General features: G+C 37.1%; 1 non-coding gene across 1 annotated transcript; it reads right to left on the minus strand.

Annotated features, from left to right (window-relative positions):
- Positions 1–9211: 9211 nt before the first annotated feature.
- On the minus strand, positions 9212–9284 carry TRNAS-AGA (transfer RNA serine (anticodon AGA)). The gene has a single exon. It is a non-coding gene; the product is annotated as a tRNA-Ser (tRNA).
- Between the last annotated feature and the right edge of the window lie 1568 nt (positions 9285–10852).

Below are 10852 nucleotides of genomic sequence, written 5' to 3' on the forward strand. Positions count from 1 at the left end.
ATAAGTCTAATATGTAAGGTCAAGTCTAGCTCTACTTTTGTTAAATGGTTATATGTTACTTTGAGCATATTATAAGCATAATCTCTTAAAATAGTAAAAACATGTTTTCTTCCAGGTCTTTCTTTGTGGGGGTTAAATAAAATAAATTTGTGAAAGCACATAATGGGTAATTATAAATATTCTTCTTTTAATAAGTATTCATTTAATGCAGTTAGGCTAAGAACTTAAAGAAGATTCACAGAAGAGCTCAAATTATTTAAGTCAGAGTTGACCCTAGTTGTCAGTGTCAACAGGTAAGGTGTTGTCTCAAGGCCATCTTCCTGAAACATGCATAAGCTATTCCTCTTTCCCACTGTTCATCTTCTCCTCATTGTGAAGTAAATATTTATTGTGGTTACCAGAATTCTGAGAAATTCTGAGGTGACCCTTAAGACTCTTTTTCCTTGGTATATATGCCATGTATAGCCCCTCCACTTGAATTGGTCAAGTCATATAATACAAGTGAGGGGATTATGCTGACATAATTAATGTCCCATATCAGTTGACTTTTGAGTTAGTCAAAAGGAACATTATTGTGGGTAGGCCTGATTCAATCAGGTGAGCCAAAAAAGGGACTGTGCCCTTCTTGAAATTATAAATTTGAAGCAAATGAGATTTTCCTTCTGGTTTCAAAGAAAAAGAAAAACTGCCTTATTGTGCAGGGATCCACGTGGGAGGGAATCGCTGGTGGCCCAAGGAAGTGAAATGACCCCCACCTGATAGGCCGAAGAAAATGGAAATTTTAATTTGACAGCCCCAAGAAATGAATTCTACCAAAAGCCATGTGAATTTAGAAGACCTCAAGCTTCAGGTGGGGCTGGAATCCTTGGCCAACACTTTGATTTTGACCTGCTGAGACCTTGAGCACAGCTAACTCAGTTAACCCAGGAACCTGACTTATGGGAACCATAAAATAATAAATGTATGAGAAAGTGTTATACAGTAATAGAAAATAAATATATTTACCTAATCTGAAGAGATAATTTGATTTAGGATGTTAATTGGTGATAATAGCTTTGTGTTACTCCTCCCAAGTAATGTATCTTCAACCAAGAAAAGCTGCATGATAGAAACTACAGTTGGTAAAAGCAGGGCAGAAAAGAGGAAAAGAGGCAACCTCTCAGTCCTTGTTATTTGGGAAATCATGGTACTAGATGTTAAAAGTCAATCCTTGGATCTAAAATATTCTTTGTTTGGTTTGTTTTACTTAGAAGAAGAATAAAATGTAAGAAAGAAACTGAACAGTTTGCAAAAATGCAGGAAAAATGGGGAGAGATAGCATGATATAGTGGACTAAATAGCAGGAGTTGAGCCATGATACCACCCTATCACTTGTGGGAAGCTACTGTATAGCACAGGGAGCTCAACTCAGTGCTCTGTGATGACCAAGAGGGGTGGGATGGGGTAGGTGGGAGGGACGTTCAAGAGGGAGAGGATATATGTATGCATATGGCTGATTCATGTTGTTCAGCAGAAACTAACATAGCATTGTAAACCAATTATATTCCAATAAAAAAAAAAGATTTAATAAAAAAGAAGCTATTGAACTGAGAAAAGCCTGTGAGATTTTCAGCCTCCTCCCTGGTCAACTCAAAGGATGGGATTGTATGATTTCTCTGTCTCTTTCAGAAAGAAAATGCTATGGCTCTTCTAAATGATGAAATCTGCTGACATTTGATTGAATTCTAAGGGGAGTTTCTGCAGACTACAGGACTTTGGGAGAGTTTGAGGCATGTTACATAGTTATAAAATTTTAGTGAAAGAGTAATGTATTTGAGATATATAGCATTTATATGTGAATATAATTATATACATATTTGATATATGGATAATATGTGTACTGTGCTGTGCTAAGTCACTTCAGTCATGTCCGACTCTTTGTGACCCTATGTACCATAGCCCACCAGGGTCCTCCATCCTTGGGATTTACCAGGCAAGAATACTGGAGTGGGTTACCATGCCCTCCTCCAGGGGGTCTCCCCCATCCAGGGATCGAACCCACATCTCTTGGTTTTGTGCATTGGCAGGCGGGTTCTTTACCACTACCGCCACCAGGGAAGCTTATATATATATATATACATATCCTGAAATTCTGTGATGTTTAAGTTTGTTGATCGAAACACAAGACTGTCTGATTCAGCAGGAGAAATGTCAGGGTAGTGAAAGTCCTATATCTTCTCCAAATGCCCTGTAACACCCCCCGACCCCCGCCATGAGATGCTAGTCTTTCTCTAAGCAGATGCTATTTTCTAACCTTCTGTTATTTGAAGGATTGAATTAAACATCTAGGGACAGTTTTTTCATGGACACAATCTAGTCCTTATGAGAAATAAAATTATACTTTTCACCAAAAATAGCAAAATACAGTGAGACCTGAAACTAGGAACAATATTTAGTTTTGCTGAAAAATATGTCATTACTGAGTTCTTAATGACTGAATTATAAATAAGCTTGACATAATCATACATCAAAATTTTTTATTCCACACTGCTCTAATTTTTAACAGCCAGTTGGTTATCTTAATGATGATTAACATACTAAAAGTACATTTAAAAGGATATTATAGTAGTAACAAATCAATGAAAGCAAAGAAACTCAAAAATGAAGCTAATATTTCATTCTTTAACTATATGAGCTGAAGCTTAACTCATGGAGGCATTAGAGCTAGAAATCTCCAATTAGGTCAGAAAGTCTTTTTCCCTAAACATAAAAAGAAGTAAATGGTGGAATGCCATCTGCTATCTTCAGATATAAAAGAAAACAAATTAACTCATCAAGGTTCCTTTTTTTGTGTGGCATGAATTTAGTTTATTATTATTATCTTTTTTTAAATTTAAATTTATTTATTTTACTTGGAGGCTAATTACTTTACAATATTGTATTGGTTTTGCCATACATCAACATGAATCCGCCACGGGTGTACATGTGTTCCCCATCCCGAACTCCCCTCCCACCTCCCTCCCCGTACCATCCCTCTGGGTCATCCCAGTGCACCAGCCCCAAGCATCCAGTATCGTGCATCGAACCTGGACTGGCGACTCGTTTCATACATGATATTATACTTATTTCAATGCCATTCTCCCAAATCATCCCACCCTCTCCCTCTCCCACAGAGTCCAAAAGACTGTTCTGTACATCTGTGTCTCTTTTGCTGTCTCGCATACAGGGTTATCGTTACCATCTTTCTAAATTCCATATATATGTGTTAGTATATTGTATTGGTGTTTTTCTTTCTGGCTTACTTCACTCTGTATAATAGGCTCCACAGTTTCATCCACCTCATTAGAACTGATTCAAATGTATTCTTTTTAATGGCTGAGTAATACTCCATTGTGTATATGAACCACAGCTTTCAAGTATCATATTTTAGTGCATACTCTGGGTTTCAGAAATGGTCTTGCCAGCTGAAAGATCATACACAAAGCAAAAAAAGCAATGACTTGAAAATATTACCATTTGTACCCCATCTACAAGGTCTGATCCTAGAAAAAAATTATAAAATAAACAAAAATTATCTCTTTTGCCTCCTTTTCCTTTCCTTCCTCCAGTATTTTATGCAATGCCCCTTAGATGCCACAACTTGCCCATCTTAACAAAACATACAAGTCTTACTGTAATTTGAAATATTCAAAATGATTTTAACTCAATAATTGTCAGTTTTGTGAGTTTGGGGAGCAGAGAATAAATATGCATCTGTGTGTGTGTTTGTGTACATGTATGTGTGTGTCTATAAGAGCATTGTGCATCAACTTGATGTATGGCCCTCTTGATTTAACCATTATAAATGAATCTTTGTGTAGAGAATATATGAATTTAGGAAACTAGCCAATTTAGAAATTCTCATTGTTTCCTCAGACTATCTGCAAGGGCAGTATGAGGCACGGACTAACAATCTGCTTCTAGCTAATTAAAACTGACAATAGTTGTTTGCATCCTCCATACTCAAAGTGTGTTAATTATAACTTAAATGCATCTACTTTGTGCATAACATATTCGTATATTAGGCAAATTATGAAAAGATGAATGGATTGAATATAATACTTCTAAATGTCAGAAGCATATTCATAAGACTCATGTTAATTTTTATATGATCATTTCATAGGTTTCTCTTTCGAGCAAAAATTCAGACAAGATTAAAATACACTTGAGTCTGGAAAGAAAATACTGTATACAATAGAATGGACATTCATTTCTGGGTAGAGGGAAAATTGCTTAGGACATATATACAGAATATTAAGACAAATGTTCCATTGAATGGAGTGTTTACATGAAATATATTTTTCACTGTATATAATGCAATCTGGGTAATGTCAGGACATTGTACTAGTCATTATTAAATTTTCAAAGTGTTATTATTTTTTAAAAAATGGAGCTAAAAATCCAATGGCATTATAAATAGACAATAACTTCAAAATGAAAAGGGCACTAGTTACTGAATAATGCACCAGTTACAGAGGTTTTCAATGGACTGTTCACTGCCTGTAAAGAGCACAGACTGATTATAAATAAATAAACTCCTTGGTGTAACCGTTCCCTTTACTTAGTGGCACAAATAGCAAACTCACCCTGACTCACCCTGCTGATGGGAACTGAAAGCAGTGATTCATGTCTTATAGTATCAGAAAAAATTCACATGGTAAGTGCAGATATTTCAGAGGAAGAACTGTTTTGATTGGTTTTTAGCAAGTTTGTGAAGGAACATACTTTTTAAAAAGTACTTAGTAGCATAAGTAAAATCTGGCATCTCCATAGAAAATAACAAAAGCAAATGTCATCTACTTCTGATTTTTTTTAATGTTTTGGGGTAATTTGACATTACAAACTTCAATCACACCATCTACCTCACTGCTGCTAAGACGGTTGCATAAGTGTATTTGTAGTTAAATGCTGTCTGGAGCATGACCAGTACTCTACAGTTCACATGAGAGTATTTCCTTCAAAGTTCCCATCAATATGATAGACAGGGATGATATCTAGATTTAGGAGATTTTATTAGTGCTTTTAGTTTTTATTCTTTCATAATTTATACACATATATTGGAAGACCATGTGATAGTTGGCTGAAATGTGTTATTAGAAAGCAAGATAAAATTGAAACTAATAGGTTATTTAGAACTGGGACTGGGGGAGTTTTTTTTTTTTTAATCTTTTATTGTGGAGTGGAAAATATTCATTTGGAAGGCTTTTTCTGAAGAAACTCTTAGAAAGAAAGACCTGTTTAAAAATGTCTAACCTAAAACTCTCACCTGGTCCTGGGGTTCTGGTGAAAGAAGTTATAAAAGAAGTTGGCCCTTGTCTATGGTTTTGGTAAGGCTTCAAACAAGCTATTCCTCTAGTGGACTGGGGCCTGTAGCTACAACTTTTATTCAGAAGCAGCAGAAGATCTGCTTCCAAGCATCCTCAGTCTATGAAAGTAAGCTTTAAGTGCCCTGCAGACATTCAAAATTGCAATCTAAGTTCAAATACTAAGACATGGTATATGTAAAGATATATTCTGATTGATATGGAAGTTAGAAGTAATGTCTCACAAAAAATCTCAGAACTCCTAGTTGCTTTGTTTAGGAAAAGAAAAGCCTGTAAAAGGATATGAACAAGAGAGCATGAAGCTCAACAACCCATTGAGCCAAACATAGAAGAAGCTGAGAGACAGGATTAAAGTCAAAAGAGAAAGAGGTATTGGTAACTGGTGGCTGAAATGAAGAGCCCATCATTGTGTTCCAAACTCTATTTGATAGGCCTTTGGATAGAAGAGTTCTGATATGGGGGTCAAATAAGGGACAATCCTCCAGAATATGACATTAAACTGAGATGACGGATAAGTTTTCCTTTAATGAATCACCTAACTGCAGGTACAGGTGCATACTCTGCTTTTAAAAGTCTTCTAGGTCAGCTCTATCAAATGAAATATAATGATGTCTCAAACTTACCTTGCTATGCTATGCTAAGTCACTTCAGTCATGTCCGACTCTGTGCGACCCCATAGATGGCAGCCCACGAGGCTCCCCCGTCCCTGGGATTCTCCAGGCAAGAACACTGGAGTGGGCTGCCATTTCCTTCTCCAATGCATGAAAGTGAAAAGTGAAAGTGAAGTCGCTCAGTTGTGTCTGACTCTTAGCGACCCCATGGATTGCAGCCCACCAGGCTCCTCTGTCCATGGGATTTTCCAGGCAAAAGTACGGGAGTGGGGTGCCATTGCCTTCTCTGAAACTTACCTTACAGTGACCTTATTTGTCATACCTCAGTGAATAACCATACTCTAAACACCCTATAGCTATTATTAAATTCTTTCCATACATACCTTGACAATAAATTATCTATATATCAAAAGATTTTCTCACACAGAAAAAGTTTTTCTATATGTGAAGAATAATAAGACTATTTTACTTTTTATTAAGATAGATCTATTAATTCTAAAGAAAACATTGCAGTATGATGTTAGTATAAAATGTAAACTCATTTAGGAAATATATGGAACAATTCATTATCAGTAATCATCATTAAGTAGCACACAGGCTACCATTTCTTTTCTTCCCCCAATACCATACGAACACAGTACACGCATTTTTACTAATTTATATATAGAATTTATTTAAGATGAAAAAATACTGCCCTCAAGTTAATGTTTTAAGATATAGAAAGGCTTTGGACATGTACACTTAAATGGTTAGGAAGTGATAATGACAATTTTTAATTTGAAAAAATTTCACAATTCCAGGCAAAATTCATATAGACAGAATATGACTTCAACTGTTTTATTTTTAACATCATGGTAAAAATATGGAAGAAATAATCCTTGTTATTGACAATGGTAAAGTTGTTAGTAATATTTATCTTTTACATGCTTAAATTTATAAAACAAATGTGCATTATATCTTTAGTGGAAAAAGTTAAATAAATTTTGTTTTTTAAGTACATTTTAAACACATTTTGACATGCTTCAGCATAGCTCATGTTTTGAGAAGGAAGTGTGAGGGTGAGAAAAAGATACAAAAAAGAAACAAAAGAAAGATGCAAAAAAAGTTACAAAAAGAAAAGAAAAAAGATACCAAAAAAGTGAGAAAAGTAAGAAAGGGTGGATCTTAGCAAAGGAGAGAAAGGTTAAAAAAAAAAGTTACATAAAAGGATGTGAATTCAGAGGAGCTAATGCTACTAGGTTTAGAACTATAGTGGTGTTATGCAAAAAAAACTGATCCTTCCTTTTAAGGGCATTTTTATTTAGTTGGTAATATTTAATTTAGATTGATTAATAATTATTGAATATTTACCAAACTACTTTTCACTTTTTATTTACAGTGTGGAAAGACTGAGAGCATACACAAGGAGACATAAGGAAGAATGACCAAACGACTAGAATATTGGGCCAGATCTTTAAGTAAAAAAGGCCCATAGGTTGGTAGAGATGAAGAGTGAAGGAAATCCAAGTGGTGAAGGGAACGTACAAAGTTAAGACTAAATAAAATGTACTGGAGGAATAATAAAATACCAGTATAGGATAAAAGAATGCTGCTACTTTCACATCTGATATTTGAAGTTGCTGTGAGTGCTAAGGGTGAAAAAACTGGGTCTTACGTTTGAATGGTACTGATTTCAAGCAGAGATCATTCTGTCGTTTTTGAGATTTCGGACTCTTTTGCTGGATCACGGAAAAACAACAGAGTTCCAGAAAAACATCTATTTCGGCTTTATTGACTATGCCAAAGCCTTTGACTGTGTGGATCACAATAAACTGTGGAAAATTCTTCAAGAGATGGGAATACCAGACCACCTAACCTGCCTCTTGAGAAATCTGTATGTAGCTCAGGAAGCAACAGTTAGAACTGGACATGGAACAACAGACTGGTTCCAAATACGAAAAGGAGTACATCAAGGCTGTATATTGTCACCCTGCTTATTTAACTTATATGCAGAGTACATCATGAGAAACGCTGGGCTGGAAGAAACACAAGCTGGAGTCAAGATTGCCAGGAGAAATATCAATAACCTCAGATATGCAGATGACACCACCCTTATGGCAGAAAGTGAAGAGGAACTCAAAAGCCTCTTGAGGAACGTGAAAGTGGAGAGTGAAAAAGTTGGCTTAAAGCTCAACATTCAGAAAACTAAGATCATGGCATCTGGTCCCATCACTTCATGGGAAATAGATGGGGAAACAGTGGAAACAGTGTCAGACTTTATTTTTGGGGGCTCCAAAATCACTGCAGATGGTGATTGCAGCCATGAAATTAAAAGACGCTTACTCCTTGGAAGGAAAGTTATGACCAACCTAGATAGCATATTGAAAAGCAGAGACATTACTTTGCCAACAAAGGTCCATCTAGCCAAGGCTATGTTTTTTCCTGTGGTCATATATGGATGTGAGAGTTGGACTGTGAAGAAGGCTGAGTGCTGAAGAATTGATGCTTTTGAACTGTGGTGTTGGAGAAGACTCTTGAGAGTCCCTTGGACTGCATGGAGATCCAACCAGTCCATTATGAAGGAGATCAGCCCTGGGATTTCTTTGGAAGGAATGATGCTAAAGCTGAAACTCCAGTACTTTGGCCACCTCATGTGAAAAGTTTGACTCATTGGAAAAGACTCTGATGCTGGGAGGGATTGGGGGCAGGGGGAGAAGAGGACGACAGAGGATGAGATGGCTGGATGGCATCACTGACTCAATGGACGTGAGTCTGAGTGAACTCTGGGAGTTTGTGATGGACAGGGAGGCCTGGCATGCTGCAATTCATGGGGTCGCAAAGAGTCGGACACGACTGAGCGACTGAACTGACTGATTTCAAGCAAATGAATACATTTTTTATGAAGTCATTCATTCAAAACATGTTTATTATGACAAACCACTGTCTGCAAAGTATTCTTGAAGACACTAGGTTTGTAGGAATCAACAAGACAGAGAAATTCCTTCCCGTGTATTTATGGTCTAGCAAATTTAAAATTAAGATATATTTAATATACAATTAAATATATTAAAATATATATTAAAATTTTAGTTTTGTGTATATAAAATGCACGGTACATTGGATTTTTCATCATTGTAGGAAAGTGAAAGTGAAAGTGAAGTTGCTCAGTCATGTCTGACTCTTTGCCACCCCATGGACTATAGCCCACCAGGCTCTTCCATCCATGGGATTTTCCAGGCAAAATACTGGAGTGGGTTGCCATTTCCTTCTCCAGGATGTCTTCCTGACTCAGGTATTGAACCTGGGTCTCCTGCATTCTAGGCAGACGCTTTACCATTTGAGCCACCAGGGAAGTCCCCATTGTAGGTAACAAGCATATAACTGTCCCATGGCATTTCATATAATACATTGGCCCTTGTTGGTGGATAGCATCAATGAAAAGAGATTTTAATACAAGATGCCACCTATGGGGCTTGCCTTAGAACACTGGGTCTTAATGCTTTGCATTGTGTGCAAAACAAGGAATACTCTTTCACCAAGATTATCTGCTGCTAATTGGGATAATGAACACTACAAATATGATCCACTTTTTCATGTCAAAACAAAGAAAACAACATGATGTCAGAGATGTCAAAACACACAGACATTATTTATTTTAATTCTCCTCACATCTTTGGCTTGGTGAAATAGACTTTCATAAATAGTGGAACTGAATACAGTTAATTTACTTTTTTAATATAAATTTATTTATTTTAATTGGAGGCTAATTACTTTACAATATTGTATTGGTTTTGCCATACACCAACATGCATCCACCATGGGTGTACATGTGTTCCCCATCCTGAACCCCCTTCCCACCTCCCTCCCCATACCATCCCTCTGGGTCATCCCAGTGCACCAGCCCCAAGCATCCTGTATCCTGCATCAAACCTGCACTGGCAATTCGTTTCACATATGATATTATACATGTTTCAATGCCATTCTCCCAAATCATCCCACCCTCTCCCTCTCCCACAGAGTCCAAAAGACTGTTCTATACATCTGTGTCTCTTTTGCTGTCTCACATACAGGGTTATCATTACCATCCTTCTAAATTCCATATATATATGTTAGTATATTGTATTGCTGTTTTTCTTTCTGGCTTACTTCACTCTGTGTAAAAGGCTCCAGTTTCATCCACCTCATTAGAACTGATTCAAATGTATTCTTTTTAATGGCTGAGTAATACTCCATTGTGTATATGTACCACAGCTTTCTTATCCATTCGTCTGCTGATGGACATCGAGGTTGCTTCCATGTCCTGGCTATTATAAACAGTGCTGTGATGAACATTGGGGTACACGTGTCTCTTTCAGTTCTGGTTTCCTCAGTGTGTATGCCCTGAGTAGTGGGATTCCTGGGTCGTATGGCAGATCTATTTCCAGTTTTTTAAGGACTCTCCACACTGTTCTCCATAGTGACTGTACCAGTTTGCATTCCCACCAACAGTGTAGGAGGGTTCCCTTTTCTCCACACCCTCTCCAGCATTTATTGCTTGTAGACTTTTGGATAGCAGCCATTCTGACTAGTGTGAAATGGTACCTCACTGTGGTTTTGATTTGCATTTCTCTGATAATGAGTGATGTTGAGCATCTTTTCATGTGTTTGTTAGCCATGTGTATGTCTTCTTTGGAGAAATGTCTGTTTAGTTCTTTGGCCCATTTTTTGATTGGGTCGTTTATTTTTCTGGAATTAAGCTGCAGGAGTTGCTTGTATATTTTTATAGACTCCCTTTCTCCACAAGGACTTCCCTGGTGGCTCAGATGGTAAAGCGTCTGTCTACAGTGTGAGAGACCTGGGTTCAATCCCTGGGTTGGGAAGATTCCCTGGAAAAGGAAATGGCAACCCACTCCAGTACTCTTGCCTTGAAAATCCCATGGA

The sequence above is a fragment of the Bos indicus genome, chromosome X (assembly GCF_029378745.1).
Source record: "Bos indicus isolate NIAB-ARS_2022 breed Sahiwal x Tharparkar chromosome X, NIAB-ARS_B.indTharparkar_mat_pri_1.0, whole genome shotgun sequence".
NCBI lineage: Eukaryota > Metazoa > Chordata > Mammalia > Artiodactyla > Bovidae > Bos > Bos indicus.